Raw genomic sequence first — 18,555 nt, forward strand, 5'->3', positions numbered from 1 at the left:
CCCCAAGTCTCCCGATAAAAATGATACCTCACTTGTGTTGATAGGCCTAGCGTCCGCGACAGGAAATGCCCCAAAGCGCAACGTGGACACATCCAATTTTTGGAAAGAAAACAGAGGTGTTTTTTGCAAAGTGCCTACCTGTAGATTTTGGCCTCTAGCTCAGCCGGCACCTAGGGAAACCTACCAAACCTGGGCATTTTTTAAAACTAGAGACCTAGGGGAATCCAAGATGGGGTGACTTGTGGGGCTCTAACCAGGTTCTGTTACCCAGAATCCTTTGCAAACCTCAACATTTGGCTAAAAAACACATGTTCCTCACATTTCTGTGGCAGAAAGTTCTGGAATCTGAGAGGAGCTACAAATTTCCTTCCACCCAGCGTTCCCTTAAGTCTCCCGATAAAAATGATACCTCACTTGCGTGGGTAGGCCTAGCGCCCGCGACAGGAAATGCCCCAAAGCGCAACGTGGACACATACCATTTTTTGAAAGAAAACAGTGCCTACCTGTGGATTTTGGCCTGTAGCTCAGCCGGCACCTAGGGAAACCTACCAAACCTGTGCATTTTTGAAAACTAGAGACATAGGGGAATCCAAGATGGGGTGACTTGTGGGGCTCTGACCAGGTTCTGTTACCAAGAATCCTTTGCAAACCTCAAAATTTGGCTAAAAAAACACATGTTCCTCACATTTCTGTGGCAGAAAGTTCTGGAATCTGAGAGGAGCCACAAGTTTCCTTCCACCCAGCGTTCCCCCAAGTCTCCCGATAAAAATGATACCTCACTTGTGTGGGTAGGCCTAGCGCCCGCAACAGGAAATGCCCCAAAGAGCAATGTGGACACATCCAATTTTTTGAAAGAAAACAGAGGTGTTTTTTGCAAAGTGCCTAACTGTAGATTTTGGCCTCTAGCTCTGCCGGCACCTAGGGAAACCTACCAAACCTGTGCATTTTGTAAAACTAGAGACCTAGGGGAATCCAAGATGGGGTGACTTGTGGGGCTCTGACCATGTTCTTTTACCCAGAATCCTTTGCAAACCTCAAAATTTGGCTAAAAAAACACATGTTCCTCACATTTCTGTGGCAGAAAGTTCTGGAATCTGAGAGGAGCAACAAATTTCCTTCCACCCAGCGTTCCCCCAAGTCTCCCGATAAAAATGATACCTCACTTGTGTGGGTAGGCCTAGCGCCCGCAACAGGAAATGCCCCAAAGCGCAACGTGGACACATCCAATTTTTTGAAAGAAAACAGAGGTGTTTTTTGCAAAGTGCCTACCTGTAGATTTTGGCCTCTGGCTCAGCCGGCACCTAGGGAAACCTACCAAACCTGTGCATTTTTTAAACCTAGAGACCTAGGGGAATCCAAGATGGGGTGTCTTGTGGGGCTCTGACCAGGTTCTGTTACCCAGAATCCTTTGCAATCCGCAAAATTTGGCTAAAAAAACACATGTTCCTCACATTTCTGTGGCAGAAAGTTCTGGAATCTGAGAGGAGCCACAAATTTCCTTCCACCCAGCGTTCCCCCAAGTCTCCCGATAAAAATGATACCTCACTTGTGTTGATAGGCCTAGCGTCCGCGACAGGAAATGCCCCAAAGCGCAACGTGGACACATCCAATTTTTTGAAAGAAAACATGGGTGTTTTTTGCAAAGTGCCTACCTGTAGATTTTGGCCTCTAGCTCAGCCGGCACCTAGGGAAACCTACCAAACCTGGGCATTTTTGAAAACTAGAGACCTAGGGTAATCCAAGATGGGGTGACTTGTGGGGCTCTAACCAGGTTCTGTTACCCAGAATCCTTTGCAAACCTCAACATTTGGCTAAAAAACTCATGTTCCTCACATTTCTGTGGCAGAAAGTTCTGGAATCTGAGAGGAGCCACAAATTTCCTTCCACCCAGCGTTCCCTTAAGTCTCCCGATAAAAATGATTCCTCACTTGCGTGGGTAGGCCTAGCGCCCGCGACAGGAAATGCCCCAAAGCGCAACGTGGACACATCCCATTTTTTGAAAGAAAACAGTGTCTACCTGTGGATTTTGGCCTGTAGCTCAGCCGGCACCTAGGGAAACCTACCAAACCTGTGCATTTTTGAAAACTAGAGACCTAGGGGAATCCAAGATGGGGTGACTTGTGGGGCTCTGACCAGGTTCTGTTACCCAGAATCCTTTGCAAACCTCAAAATTTGGCTAAAAAAACACATGTTCCTCATACTTCTGTGGCAGAAAGTTCTGGAATCTGAGAGGACCCACAAATTTCCTTCCACCCAGCGTTCCCCCAAGTCTCCCGATAAAAATGATACCTCACTTGTGTGGGTAGGCCTAGCGCCCGCAACAGGAAATGCCCCAAAGCGCAACGTGGACACATCCAATTTTTTGAAAGAAAACAGAGGTGTTTTTTGCAAAGTGCCTACCTGTAGATTTTGGCCTCTAGCTCAGCCGGCACCTAGGGAAACCTACCAAACCTGTGCATTTTTGAAAACTAGAGACCTAGGGGAATCCAAGATGGGGTGACTTGTGGGGCTCTGACCAGGTTCTGTTACCAAGAATCCTTTGCAAACCTCAAAATTTGGCTAAAAAAACACATGTTCCTCACATTTCTGTGGCAGAAAGTTCTGGAATCTGAGAGGAGCCACAAATTTCCTTCCACCCAGCGTTCCCCCAAGTCTCCCGATAAAAATGATACCTCACTTGTGTGGGTAGGCCTAGCGCCCGCAACAGGAAATGCCCCAAAGCGCAACGTGGACTCATCCAATTTTTTGAAAGAAAACAGAGGTGTTTTTTGCAAAGTGCCTACCTGTAGATTTTGGCCTCTAGCTCTGCCGGCACCTAGGGAAACCTACCAAACCTGTGCATTTTTTAAAACTAGAGACCTAGGGGAATCCAAGATGGGGTGACTTGTGGGGCTCTGACCAGGTTCTGTTACCCAGAATCCTTTGCAAACCTCAAAATTTGGCTAAAAAAACACATGTTCCTCATACTTCTGTGGCAGAAAGTTCTGGAATCTGAGAGGAGCCACAAATGTCCTTCCACCCAGTGTTCCCCCAAGTCTCCCGATAAAAATGATACCTCACTTGTGTGGATAGGCCTAGCGCCCTCGACAGGAAATGCCCCAAAGCGCAACGTGGACACATCCAATTTTTTTAAAGAAAACAGAAGTGTTTTTTGCAAAGTGCCTACCTGTAGGTTTTGGCCTCTAGCTCAGCCGGTACCTAGGGAAACCTACCAAACCTGTGCATTTTTGAAAACTAGAGACCTAGGAGAATCCAAGATGGGGTGACTTGTGGGGTTCTGACCAGGTTCTGTTACCCAGAATCCTTTGCAAACCTCAAAATTTGGCTAAAAAAACACACGTTCCTCACATTTCTGTGGCAGAAAGTTCTGGAATCGGAGAGGAGCCACAAATTTCCTTCCACCCAGCGTTCCCCCAAGTCTCCCGATAAAAATGATACCTCACTTGTGTGGGTAGGCCTAGCGCCCGCAACAGGAAATGCCCCAAAGCGCAACATGGACACTTCCAATTTTTTGAAAGAAAACAGAGGTGTTTTTTGCAAAGTGCCTACCTGTAGATTTTGGCCTCTAGCTCAGCCGGCACATAGAGAAACCTACCAAACCTGTGCACTTTTTAAAACTAGAGAGCTAGGGGAATCCAAGATGGGGTGACTTGTGGGGCTTTGACCAGGTTCTGTTACCCAGAATCCTTTGCAAACCTCAAAATTTGGCTAAAAAAACACATGTTCCTCACATTTCTGTGGCAGAAAGTTCTGGAATCTGAGAGGAGCCACAAATTTCCTTCCACCCAGCGTTCCCCCAAGTCTCCCAATAAAAATGATACCTCACTTGTGTGGGTAGGCCTAGCGCCCGTGACAGTAAATGCCCCAAAGGTCAACGTGGACACAACCAATTTTTTGAAAGAAAACAGATGTGTTTTTTGCAAAGTGCCTACCTGTAGATTTTGGCCTCTAGCTCAGCCTGCACCTAGGGAAACCTACCAAACCTGTGCATTTTTGAAAACTAGAGACCTAGGGGAATCCAAGATGGGGTGACTTGTGGGTCTCTGACCAGGTTCTGTTACCCAGAATCCTTTGCAAACCTCAAAATTTGGCTAAAAAAACACATGTTCCTCATATTTCTGTGGCAGAAAGTTCTGGAATCTGAGAGGATCATCAAATTTCCTTCCACCCAGCGTTCCCCCAAGTCTCCCGATAAAAATGATACCTCACTTGTGTGGGTAGGCCTAGCGCCCGCGACAGGAAATGCCCCAAAGCGCAACATGGACACTTCCAATTTTTTGAAAGAAAACAGAGGTGTTTTTTGCAAAGTGCCTACCTGTAGATTTTGGCCTCTAGCTCAGCCGGCACCTAGAGAAACCTACCAAACCTGTGCATTTTTTAAAACTAGAGACCTAGGGGAATCCAAGATGGGGTGACTTGTGGGGCTTTGACCAGGTTCTGTTACCCAGAATCCTTTGCAAACCTCAAAATTTGGCTAAAAAAACACATGTTCCTCAGATTTCTGTGGCAGAAAGTTCTGGAATCTGAGAGGAGCCACAAATTTCCTTCCACCCAGCGTTCCCCCAAGTCTCCCGATAAAAATGATACCTCACTTGTGTGGGTAGGCCTAGCGCCCGTGACAGTAAATGCCCCAAAGCTCAACGTGGACACAACCAATTTTTTGAAAGAAAACAGATGTGTTTTTTGCAAAGTGCCTACCTGTAGATTTTGGCCTCTAGCTCAGCCTGCACCTAGGGAAACCTACCAAACCTGTGCATTTATGAAAACTAGAGACCTAGGGGAATCCAAGATGGGGTGACTTGTGGGGCTCTGACCAGGTTCTGTTACCCAGAATCCTTTGCAAACCTCAAAATTTGGCTAAAAAAACACATGTTCCTCATATTTCTGTGGCAGAAAGTTCTGGAATCTGAGAGGATCATCAAATTTCCTTCCACCCAGCGTTCCCCCAAGTCTCCCGTTAAAAATGATACCTCACTTGTGTGGGTAGGCCTAGCGCCCGCGACAGGAAATGCCCCAAAGCGCAACGTGAACACATCCAATTTTTTGAAAGAAAACAGAGGTGTTTTTTGCAAAGTGCCTACCTGTAGATTTTGGCCTCTGGCTCAGCCGGCACCTAGGGAAACCTACCAAACCTGTGCATTTTTGAAACCTAGAGACCTAGGGGAATCCAAGATGGGGTGACTTGTGGGGCTCTGACCAGGTTCTGTTAACCAGAATCCTTTGCAAACCTCAAAATTTGGCTAAAAAAACACATGTTCCTCACATTTCTGTGGCAGAAAGTTCTGGAATCTGAGAGGAGCCACAAATTTCCTTCCACCCAGCGTTCCCCCAAGTCTCCCGATAAAAATGATACCTCACTTGTGTGGGTAGGCCTAGCGCCCGCGAAAGGAAATGCCCCAAAGCGCAACGTGGACACATCCAATTTTTTGAAAGAAAACAGAGGTGTTTTTTGCAAAGTGCCTACCTGTAGATTTTGGCCTCTAGCTCAGCCGGCACCTAGGGAAACCTCCCAAACCTGTGCATTTTTTAAAGCTAGAGACCTAGGGGAATCCAAGATGGGGTGACTTGTGGGGCTCTGACCAGGTTCTGTTACCCAGAATCCTTTGCAAACCTCAAAATTTGGCTAAAAAAACATATGTTCCTCACATTTCTGTGGCAGAAAGTTCTGGAATCTGAGAGGAGCCACAAATTTCCTTCCACCCAGCGTTCCCCCAAGTCTCCCGATAAAAATGATACCTCACTTGTGTTGATAGGCCTAGCGTCCGCGACAGGAAATGCCCCAAAGCGCAACTTGGACACATCCAATTTTTTGAAAGAAAACAGAGGTGTTTTTTGCAAAGTGCCTACCTGTAGATTTTGGCCTCTAGCTCAGCCGGCACCTAGGGAAACCTACCAAACCTGGGCATTTTTTAAAACTAGAGACCTAGGGGAATCCAAGATGGGGTGACTTGTGGGGTTCTGACCAGGTTCTGTTTCCCAGAATCATTTGCAAACCTCAACATTTGGCTAAAAAACACATGTTCCTCACATTTCTGTGGCAGAAAGTTCTGGAATCTGAGAGGAGCCACAAATTTCCTTCCACCCAGCGTTCCCTTAAGTCTCCCGATAAAAATGATACCTCACTTGCGTGGGTAGGCCTAGCGCCCGCGACAGGAAATGCCCCAAAGCGCAACGTGGACACATCCCATTTTTTGAAAGAAAACAGTGCCTACCTGTGGATTTTGGCCTGTAGCTCAGCCGGCACCTAGGGAAACCTACCAAACCTGTACATTTTTGAAAACTAGAGACCTAGGGGAATCCAAGATGGGGTGACTTGTGGGGCTCTGACCAGGTTCTGTTACCCAGAATCCTTTGCAAACCTCAAAAGTTGGCAAAAAAACACCTTTTCCTCTCATTTCGGTGACAGAAAGTTCTGGAATCTGAGAGGAGCCACAAATTTCCTTCCACCCAGCGTTCCCCCAAGTCTCCCGATAAAAATGATACCTCACTTGTGTGGGTGGGCCAGGTGCCTGCAACAGAATAAGGCCCAAAACTTGTAGAGATAGAGGGGATAGCACAGCGAGTTTATAAGGACATATTCTTTTATACATCTTTAGACGGACTCTGCTTTGGGGACCCACATAAGTGAGGTGTCATTTTACTTGGGAGACTGAGGGGAAAACTGGGGAGTAGGAATTTTGTGCTGGAGCGGTGATCCTACTAAGAAAAGTCAGGAAAATATGCTTTTTTATTCAAATTTTGAGGTTTACAGAGGAGTCTGGGTAAGAAAATGTTGGGGGAGCCACGCAAGCCACACCTCCCTGGACTCCTTGGGGTGTCTAGTTTTAAAAAATGTCTGGGTTTTGTAGGTTTCCCTAGATGAAGGCCGCACCCAGGACCAAAAACATAGGTGGGCCCTCCCCCCCAAACACAGGTATTTTGGTAATATATCATTTTGATGTGTGCACATACGTCCGTGATGTGCCAAACACAAAAATTGTGAAAAGAAACACACTTAGGTTATGTGAAAAAGGCCCCTCACCCATCAACCAAGTTGGTGGCATGCTTCATCATCGGGATCCCACCCGAAGCACCTAGCGTGTCATAGGTGTGTTGCGACGCCTGATTACAGCGGAGCAGGTTTTGTCATTTTTACTACACATACTGGTTGGATTTGGCACGAGGGTGAGTGATGGTTCAGTGGATAAAATTTTATTAACAAGAGATTTCACAAAAATGAAATGCACTGTTAATAACTGAAAGGCAATAAACTGAACCAATGACTCACAGCTCGTGAGCTGTAAAGCCGCGACAAGGCACCAACCGCTTTACAGTCCATTCACACACCTTTCATACATGACACGCACAAGACCATTCACACCGCCAGCCACGGGCCCAGCACATTACAACACTCACATCGACAGATTGCGCCACTCAAGGGCCCATCACTTACATACGCCCACATGCCTGATACAAGAATCACAGCAGCTGATGGGAGTGTGGACTTGCGTTTGGCTGGCACCGCCAGCCAAGCGCCACCCCAAGCACACCGCCAGCCAAGCCCCACCACAAGCACACCGCCTTCCAAGCCCCACCCTATGCACACCGCCAGCCAAGCGCCACCCCAAGCACACCGCCAGCCAAGCCCCACCCCAAGCACACCGCCAGCCAAGCGCCACCCCATGCACACCGCCATCCCTTTTTTTTGTTTATAAACAACAAAGAAACCACTAATTATAAAATAAGCACAAAACTACAAGCACAAAAGCTCAAACAAAATACATGACAGAGATGCCAACCGTGAAACATATGAAAATATAAAACAGACAGCTTACGCTCACGGTATTTCCCAGAAGTTTTTTTGGGTATGGTAACTTCTATAACAGCTGGGCACACACAGCCCAGGCTTTGAAGGGCATTCTGGGCAGTACATCCGGCTCTCCCTCCGGATTAATCTCCGGGCACATACTCTACATTTCTTTGTGGGCAAGTCTTTTTTGGGAGTGGGAGGAATGTGATCTGGAAAGTGCCGATCTTTCAATCTAGCCACATCCTCCACCACTTCTACTCTAGGAACTCTTGCCGGTTCCACCACTATAAGGCTTTCTATCACCGACTCCTGAAATTTAACAAATGTCATCCTTGACTCAGGTGAACAATCCTTGTATACAATAAAGGCATTAAAAGTTGCCAAATGAAATAAATGTAGGGCCAACTTTTTATACCACACATAAGACTTACGAAGAGCAGTGTAAAGTTCCAACCTCTGATCTACTCTATCAACACCACCCATGTGCCTATTGTAGTCCAAAAGGCACGCAGGTTTGCGCACTTCCGCAACCTGATCCCAAACAGCCACAGGGGAAGTACTCTCATCATGGATGGTCGATAGCATGTACACATCCCTCCTCTCTGAAACTTTCATAGCTAGCAGCTCATTATTCCGCAAGGCACTGCACTGTCCCCTCACAAGTTTCTTACAGACAAGCTCCCTTGGATAGCCTTTCCGGTTAGAACGGATTGTGCCACAAGCAACAGTGTCCACTCTAAACAACTCCTTGAACAACTGCACTCCAGTGTAGAAATTATCTACGTACAAATGGTGACCTTTGTTAAACAGCCATCTAGCAAGTTCCCACACAATTTTTTTGCTAACTCCAAAAGTGGCCGGACAACCGGGAGGGTCAATACTGGAATCCCTACCAGTGTAGACCCGGAAATTATACACATATCCTGTACTGCTTTCTGACAGCAGATACAATTTAATCCCATACCGTGCCCTCTTACTAGGAATATACTGCTTAAAAACTAAACGCCCCTTGAAAAGGACCAAAGACTCGTCCACACTTATCTCTTTGCCTGGAACATAGACCTCTGAAAACCGATCCACAAAATGATCAAGGACAGGCCTAATCTTAAAAAGACAGTCACAATCAGGGTGATCTTGTGGCAAGGCTAAAGCATTGTCTACAAAATGCAGCATACGAAGAAGAAGCAAATACCGATTACGTGTCATAGTTGCAGGAAATATAGCGGTTGCCATCAAGGGACTAGTAGACCAATAAGAAGCCAGTGACGGCTTCCTGATCAACCCCATCAAAAAAGTAAAACCTAAAAACCTTTTAATCTCTTCCATATATGTGGGAACCCACTGAGTAGCTCTAGACTGAGGCTTAAGTCTGGCAGCGTTGTCCCGCAAATATTGCTCTGCATACACATTTGTCGGCTCCACAATCTCTTCCAAAAATACATCGTCCATAAACAAGTGAAAGAAATGGACAGGCAAAAAGTTTTCCATATTAAATCTACACCCTGGGAGACCAGTAAATGCAGGTAACTGTGGCTGCTCCATGTTTGGGGCAATCCAGGTGTCAGGTCTTCTAATGGGAAACCCTTCAGCCCCAGGCTGCTGCACTCTTGGCACATCAATGTCCTCCTCTAACACAGGCCCTTTATCTGCACTGAGAGTAGCTTCCTCATCAGAAGAATACTCTCGGACAGAAAACTCACTTCCAGAATCTCCTGCTTCCTCCTCTGCCTCAGATGCAGAGTCAGTGTCGTAATCATGGTCTGAAGACTACTCAAAGAGCATGCGAACAACCTGCTGAGCGGTCACTCTGCGGCTAGCCATGATCCTCACTAACAACAAATGGATTGCCAACAACAACTAGCTCTAAAATAAGTAATACACAAAGTGTAGCTTTATCACAAAGAGTTATGTACTACAAAAAACTATACCACTTACTTGCCTGAAAAAGCTACTCACCAAGCAACTACTCTGCACAGACACAGCAATCACCAATGATATCCCACTAAAAAGAAAAAAGAAAAAAGCAAATTAGACATATGAAAACACAAACATCACTGTGCTCAAATCTAAGGACAATGTCAAACACACAATACTGCATTTAGTACACCACCTACAAACATGTCATTCATGCATGTCAACAATACTCCTTTGGAGTAAATTGCTTTCACTTACCTAAAACGTGCAACCATGCAAACCACAGGACAACTACTGCCAAAACCGCAAGGATCCACAGCAAAGGAAGCAAAAGCGTTGAACTAGAAGAAAAAGAAGAAATAAATTGTTATAATCACAAATACAAATACTTCGCCAGTTGACAAACACCCCACCACCAAGAACTTAGAAGTGGTCCCTGGTACCTAAGTGGATCCTGCCCCCCAAGGGGGACAGAAATGTACAACACCTCTGTGCCCCCATTAGGGGGCGACCCTTCCCAAAGGGGGCACCCCCAGCACAAAACAAAACAAACAAAAAAAATCCCTGGCGTATTGGTGGTTTCTGCCCTCCTTGGGGGCAGATGGGCCTACAAAACTAGGCCCATCTACCCCCAAAGGGGGCAGAGATGGCCAATACGAACTTTCCCCACTTTAGGGGGGCGACTGTTGCCCAAGAGGTGCCCCCAAAAACACACCACACAATCCCTGGCGCCTAGTGTGCTTCCACCCCCCCGGGGGCCAGATCGTCCAAAAAAATGGCTGGTCTGCCATCGGGGGGGGGGGCCGAAACAGAAAAAAAAAATAGCCCCCAGGGGAGCGACCCTTGCCCAAGGGGTTGCCCCCAAAATAAACAATAAAAACAAAATCCCTAGTGTCTAGTGGATTTCGCCCCCCCCCCTTGGGGGCAGATCAGCCCAAAATTGGTGATCTGCCCCAGGGGGGGGGCAAAATAGTAAAAAAATAGCCTCCCTGGTGTCTAGTGGATTTCGCCCCCAAAAGAAACATAGCCCAAAAATTCCCTGGTGTCTAGAGAGGCCCTGCCCGCGATCGTGGAGCAGGAATTTTGTGAAAACAGGCACAGGGGGAAAGGAAAAACCCTTTCCTTTCCCCCGTGTCTGTTTTTTCCCCCCCCCAAAACCCCCAAAACGGAAATGGCTTCCGGCGCGTCCGGCAACACTTGATGACGTCAGCGCGGATTGCCGGGGGGGGGGGTCGGGGGTGGAAGGGTAAGGTCTTCCCCTTCCATCCCCACCTTCGGGGAAGGGGGTGCACAGGGGGGGCACGCTAGCGCTCCCCCAAGTTCCCGTGTGCCTTGGACGAGGTGACCTCGTCCAAGGCACACGGGAACTGTAGCCTTGGACGAAGTGATCTCGTCCAAGGCACAGAACGGATTAAAAAAACTCCACCATGTTATGCGGAGGTCAGCGAGCAGGGGGAGTTCTCTGTTGCACCTGTTTGCATTGCATTTGATGTCAAACACAATGCAAAGTACATACTAGCGTTCAAAATAGCGTGTGAACGGCACCACACAGTTTGCATGGGTGCGTCCAACTTCTTTTTCACTGTTTATGGTGCTTGGCCTGTTTTTTCATCAAACCTCAATATTTGCATCCTCTACCATTACACTTAATCTATCCCTATTTTTATTTATTCTATTAGTGTATTTTTTGTGTCTGATTATTTTTACGTTGTATTTTTGTTGATTTTTCCCTTATTTCTCCCTTCCTTCCTTTTCTTCATGATTCTTTTCTTCTCATGTTTATCATACCGCATCCAGCATCATGGCAGAGCAGGGTAACAACTGCCGCCTACCTTGTCGGCCATATCGCCATCTAGGGGAGCCGCCTCTGACCAATCTTTAGCATGTGGATGGTGGCAGCTCCAGTCTTTTATGTGCAGCACCACCTCCCCTCCATGGAGGCAGCAGGCGGCAGGACTGGAAGTGGTTACCCCCTAGGGGAGCGTCAGCAGTGTTGGGCTAGGGTGTGCCAGTTGGTCAGGGCCACCAGCCAGTTTCAGCTCACCACACAACAGCTAACACACTGTTGGGCAGATATAATTGACTGCAAGCAGGACCTGTTCAACCTTCTAGGCATTGAGATCCCGGGGCTTGGCGAGTTTTATATTTTTATTGTGTTTGTTTTCCTCAACGCTAACTTTTTTTCTGAATAGCCTCCACTGAGAGGTAAGTTGTGTTTCATTTTCATTAAGAATATTATTTATTATGCAATCCAGTTAGAGCTAGGCAGGTGCTTGGGGATACATTATAGCCACTCGCTTTTGGATGATTATTTAAGAAGCCATTGCAACGCAGACTCCTATGTCCTCATGTCTCCATAGTGAATTATTGATGTCTCTGACTTTATGTAGCTCATACAGCCCCAAGCAATTTCAGAGTGATGCAAGTATGCATGAATTGCAAAAAAGGGAGACTGAGCTGGTCTATCAAGGGACTTGAGAAATTAGAACAGAATGAAAGATCATTCATTGCAATGCATTAGTTTCAAATGTAGTTTTTGTTAAGGCAATTAGGAATAGGTATTTTATGAGCCAAATCAACAATAGTTGATCATACCAGTATAGTAACATACGCAATCTGATTTAAGTACAATGTTATTGCATTTGCCTATCATATAACAATTTTGTGGAGAATAATGGTACCACTAATGTATTTCTTTTTATCCTCTTTATTTCTTACATCAGCACCCAAGGGCAAGAAGAGGGGCACTCTACCGGTGGGTCTGGCAGGAGCTGGGTAGGCACCGATCACCTGTGGTGATGCTGATGGCTCAGTTCATCCCAGTAAGTCCTCTTATATCATATTATTATTATTATTATTATTTACCTAACTTTTACCACTCACCATATTTAGACGACTTTTAATTTTGCCTTGTTTACTTTTTCTACACTGTCTACCTTTTTCCAACTCCCCTATCCAAGTTCTATTTCATTCCTGTAATCCCTGCATTATCTTTTTTTTCTGTCTTTCATTGACCATTTTGTATTCCACTCCTTCATTGTTCTTCAATGATTCTGAGTCGTTGTCAGTCATAGGCTACACCTTTGCCCCTCTATTACACACAGCTTTTGGTTGACTTGACTACCTGGCTTTTCTAATATTCCAACAAAATGCCCAGAGTGATATTTTAGACATTAGATACAGCAGTGCTAGCCGAACTGTAATAATGTATTGTGGTTGCATTTTTTTGTATTTGAAAAACTTAAGAATGGGAGGTATACCTGGCATCTAAAAACTGTATACAGTTTTTGTAGCAACACCAACCAGTGGAGCTGGCTCAAGTTCTACTGCTGCAGGAGCAGGTGAAGCAGGGGGAGATACGGCAGCATGGATGGGCGATGGCAAGTCACTTTGCTTCCTTATTGACAATTAATATTACTCACTAACTACAAGAGTGTTGTGATCAGATTCATGAACCCCCAGCATTACAGCTACGGTGGTTGTTGGGTTACTTATGGCCTCTTCTATCCATAACTCAACAAAAGCACACATAGGCCCTCATTACGACCCTGGCGGTTTGTAACCGCCAGGGCCGCTGGACGCGGAGGCACCGGCGACAGGCCGGCGGTGCCCCGCAGGGCATTCTGACCGCGGCGGTTTGGCCGCGGTCAGAAAGGGGAAACTGGCGGTCTCCCGCCAGTTTCCCGCTGCCCCTTTGAATCCTCCAAGGCGGCGCAGCTCGCTGCGCCGCCGAGGGGATTCTGACACCCCCTACCGCCATCCTGTTCCTGGCGGTTCGCCCGCCAGGAACAGGATGGCGGTAGGGGGTGTCGCGGGGCCCTTGTGGGCCCCTGCAGTGCCCATGCCGATGGCATGGGCACTGCAGGGGCCCCCGTAAGAGGGCCCCACTTTGTATTTCACTGTCTGCATTGCAGACAGTGAAATACGCGACGGGTGCCACTGCACCCGTCGCACCTTCCCACTCCGCCGGCTCGATTCCGAGCCGGCGTCCTCGTGGGAAGGTTGTTTCCCGCTGGGCTGGCGGGCGGCCTTAAAGCGGCCGCCCGCCCGCCCAGCGGGAAACTCAGAATGCCGGCCGCGGTCTTCAGACCGCGGTGCGGTATTCCTGCGGCGCAACTTTGGCGGGCGGCCTCCGCCGCCCGTCAAAGTTGTAATGAGGGCCATAATGTATGCTAAAGTTTATGGCTTGATGAAAACGTGAAAGAACAGAAGGTAAACAAAAGATGGGTGAAAAGAGAGAAAGGAAAAGATGTGTGGGTAAGTATTGGCATTGGGTAAATGGATGGATAGGCGAAAGGATGATTGAAAGAAAGGGGGGATATCGTGGGTACTGAATGGATGATACAGGTTTGTGAATTTGGGTGAAGTCTGAATGAGAGAAAGTAAAGCTTAAATCATGGTGCCAATGGGAGGATAGAGGGGAAAAATAAAAAAGATTGAAAAATTGCTTGGATTAATAAAGAAGGGAGCTCTTCTTCTGTAGAGAGAACAGTGATGCCCCTCTATTCTTCTATAGCAAAGGCTCTACCTAACTGCCTATTCTATCTGCCATACTCTGCAGTAAAGTTAAGTTTCTTTACTTTCCCTACTGCCCAGCAAATCAATTTGTTGCAAAGAATTTGTGATGGTGGGAGAGACCAGTGGGTAAAGTTGGACTAGGATTTGATTTCAAGTTTGGCCAAGGGGATATTCTGTGGCGAACATGCCAAATACAACCTATGTGGCCCATTCCTTTCCCTTTAGTGCAGTGCATTGTTCCTCCCGTCTACTTACGGCAGACAGGATAAATATATCTGCATTTTATATTTTATACATGACATGTGTGACATATCTTATTTATTAATCTGCCTCTTTTGAGTCATGGTAGAAACTAAACTAAGTGAAAGGCATGTGGGGAAGAGCAGGGACATTGGAATTAAAGATAGTTAATTGTCAGCTACAGCTTTACGAGATGCAGACAGTAGAAAACTACTTAAAGTGCTGGCTAGCATGCTTCCAACCATTTGACATAGCAACTTGTGTTCCATAGTGCATAATGCCTTATTCTTCGTAAATGAAAAGTAATTCATTTTTATTTTTCCAGGAAATGTTTCTGCTTAGTTACTAGAAACACCTTTAAAAACAAATCACAGTTTTTTGTCGTCTGGTCTTATTCTCCTTAATTCTTTTCTAGCAGACAGTCAATGCTTTTTATGTGAGGCATGTGTAGGTAAAATATTGGCCCTGCGGTTCTCCTAATCATAATCAGATTAGCAGGTGATCCTAGAGTGGAAGAGGCCGAAGCTGCTGCCTGTCCAGTACATCGCCGGAGCTGCTTCCAGCAGTCATGGTCCCCGACTGTACCTGCTGTTGCTTCTTCCACTGCAACAGGCATTGCTTAGATGCATTCTGCAGCAGATGGACTGGATGGAGAGCCGACTTGGCAGCATTGAGCAGAGCCTTACCCAGCTCTGGAGCCCTATTGACAGTGCCCTCTTTTAAGCTCTTTATTTTAATTTTTTGTTTTGGTGGGAGGGACTTGTGGGTGGAGAAGGTGGGGAGTGATTTGGAATGGACTTTGGACTTTTTGTTGGACTTTTTTGGGAGGGGGTTACTTGTTCGGGGAGAGGGGTGTGACTGTTGTGGTAGACATGGAGGGTTCTCTATTTGTAAATAATTAAAGGAGATTTTTTTTTACTTCATTTGCATCTCAATCTCTATTTTGGTGCTTTAGATTTTTAGTTTGTGCTGCTTTTATTGTAGCCAGTTATTTTAATCTGCTAAAAAAAATGTGTATGTAATTTACTTATACCCTTGCACTATTTCCCTCTGTAACCATATACTGACCACTAGGAGATGATTGCATTGCCCATTTTACTTACAAAAACCCAGTATACACAGACAACATCTTCTTCAGTAGGTGTTAATTACTAACTAAACAAGTTCACTTCAATCCATAGTTCTTCTCTTAATTGAATAGATGAAGCGTGGGAGTATTCTTACTGCAGGATTTTTCCTAAGGTGGCATTTTAAGGGGGTGGCAGGGGTAGTAGTAGCAGGCTAGTGTACTAACAGGAAAGACAGAAGGTGCCACTCCCACCTATGTGAACTGCAACTGCAGGAATAATTAAAGGGTTATCCGTCATAGCCAACTAGATTGAAAATAACAACGAGTTTGTGGGTCATGTATCATACCTTTAGAAAGACTGAGACCAGACTATCACAATGACAGCATTAGACACACAACAAAGAAGACCATATGATAAAAAAATCTAGCAATGTCAATTTCTTCTGAGCAATGTTGAGGAGCTATAAAAATACATTTTGGAAATTAAATCATAGAGTCACAAAAAGTGGGCTCAGACTCAAAAGTAGTTGGACCAGGTTAAGCGTTTACAGAACACACACACAAGGCATGAATGATGACGTTGATGTGTCCGGTATAGAATAATGGTTAGGTAATAGAAGGTAGAAGGTCATGCAGTGACTCTCCAGCAAGTGTGATTCATTTATATTGTAAAATTAGGTCACACCTGAATAAATCACACAACCCGGATAAAGAGGGTTAGGGGCTCAATTAATGGATGGGAAAGGGGATTTTTGGGAAAGTTTTGGCAAAGACAAATACTATACAAAAGAAACCACAACAAAATTTGTTGGGGCACTGAGCAGCACACCATCATCAATATGTTGTAGAAGGAAACAAAGGTATAAGTAAGTATGACACAGTTGAGTAAATGCATTGGAAACAGTCCTTCTGCCACAGAAAGACCTTACATAGTATATTCTGAGGGGTATGTCTTCTACTTTGGAAATATGGAAGATTGAATATAACCCACCCAGTTTTTAAAATTATGATTGTTTAAAGGGAAAATGATACTGTTGTGGCAAATTGGAAAATGCATTTCCCTACTTCTTGGAATGTCCATCACTCTTCTGCCTGTCTGAACCTGTCCTGTAGGTAAGCTTGAGTCTTGCATTTCTCCAAGTTTTGTTCATGCAGGAGAGGACTAGGAGAAGGTCTGTGTATTGAAAAAAAAACAGCAGCTGTGTTATAGAGTAAAGGAAAAGGAAAAAAGATACCAAGGTAAGCTTCATGAGCAGTCAGGAGTGTACCAAGAAGACTAAGAGGCAGAGCAAGTACATCAGAGGAGTTTCATGTTTGAGCTAGCAATGCAGCAAACGCATACTCAGCAGCATTTCCAAATCAACACACCTCTTTCCAGTTCACAGGCGTGAGTAAATAGTAGGCCTCAGAGTCTTCACCATCATCATGGATTCTCTTTGAAGTCAATAACTTTCTCCTTTCTAGCTGCTGAGGTATTCCTGCCCGAGTCCTTCCATCTTCCTCCACCAGATTCAGAGTAACTCCATCCCAGTCCCAAACCAAGCAAGGTAGACCTGTGAAGTGCATTGCTGTTGAAGAACAAATAGAGAAACAGAACTGGAGTATTTTATGTGTAGCTTTGTATTTGGTAACTAAAGTGGCTGGTCTGTTCTGAGGAACCAGAAAAAAAGGAGTAGACCCTGTACATAATTATTACTACTTTTGAAAGGCCAATCATTTACAGGAAAAACTAATCACCCATCAGCCTCCAAACATTTAAATCATTAGAAACAAGTTCAAAATGTATTGAGCAGCCACCACATACATCAGTCATCACTCACAAATTCACAATCAATCAATATATCACCACTCATTGGTTCAATAGTTACTTAGTGGTTACCTCTTCCAATCCAAGCACAAAATATCTCCTCTTTGATGGTACCCACACATTGGAATTAGGCATTGGCAATGGCAATCTTTTATTCAATGATCTTCTAAGGCAGCCCTGCTAGGTGATGTAAAAAATAGGATAGGCAATAGCATGTGAGGGAGGCAAGCACTGTCTCCAACGTCCTGAAGGGTATGTGGTGGCTTCTTCAATGCACACAGGTCCAACTCCAATCCGAGCTTATATGTGACTATAAAATCAATGGTGGTGTAGAATACATTTTACACAAACATAATGTTGCACTAGTATGTGTTGTTTTTTTTGCAAAGAGAGAAACAGAAAAAGAAGCTGAATGAGAAATGATTAAAAGGTCCTTTGGTGGCACTGGCATATGCAATCTGAGAAGAGAGTTCATCCTCCAACTCTGGTGGTTCCCCCAGAAGTTGGGCAACTAACACCCTTGAGTCTGACCAATCATCATCTTCCTCCGCCTGCGGTGTTTTGGGAACGGTGTAATCAGATGGTAGAAAATGCTGGTTCATTTTTATGATGGTCAATCTCTCCACATTTTGAGGCCAGAGACTGGTCCTACTCACTGTAACAACTGCACCAGCTACACTGAACATACATTCAGCCGACACACGGTCTACAGGACAAGCCAGAAAGTTTATTGCCAGCCTCCTGAGCTCTGGCCATTGGTGCATCTTCCCATACCAATACACCACTGGGTTTTGATCCACATACAGCTCTTTCGGGTCATCCAGATACTCCTGAAACATTCTCTGAATGGTCATTGGTGCTGCAACCTGCTTGACCGCTTTTCCCTTTGCCTCTGCACTGGAATTAAGACCTGTCATTTGAAAATCAAGCCAATGCAGATGTTGGGTCTGATTCTTCTGTTTTCACTGGTTTTCTTGTTGGTGGCGTTGGCGGATGTGAGAGAAGACTGCCCTCTCTGGAAGTTGAAGCTGGCACCCCAGACCTGTGGAGTGGGACTCTAAGTTCCAGTCGTTCTTCTTTCAGTTCTCCTGCTTGCTCAACAATCCACCTCTTGTAAAATGAAACACCCCCTTCAGAAAAAGGAATGGAAGTGGAAAGAATTTTTTGTAGTGAGGTCAAGTAGGGTGGCACAGATGTACTTTTTGGATGATATTATGT

Source organism: Pleurodeles waltl, chromosome 9 (assembly GCF_031143425.1).
Source record: "Pleurodeles waltl isolate 20211129_DDA chromosome 9, aPleWal1.hap1.20221129, whole genome shotgun sequence".
NCBI lineage: Eukaryota > Metazoa > Chordata > Amphibia > Caudata > Salamandridae > Pleurodeles > Pleurodeles waltl.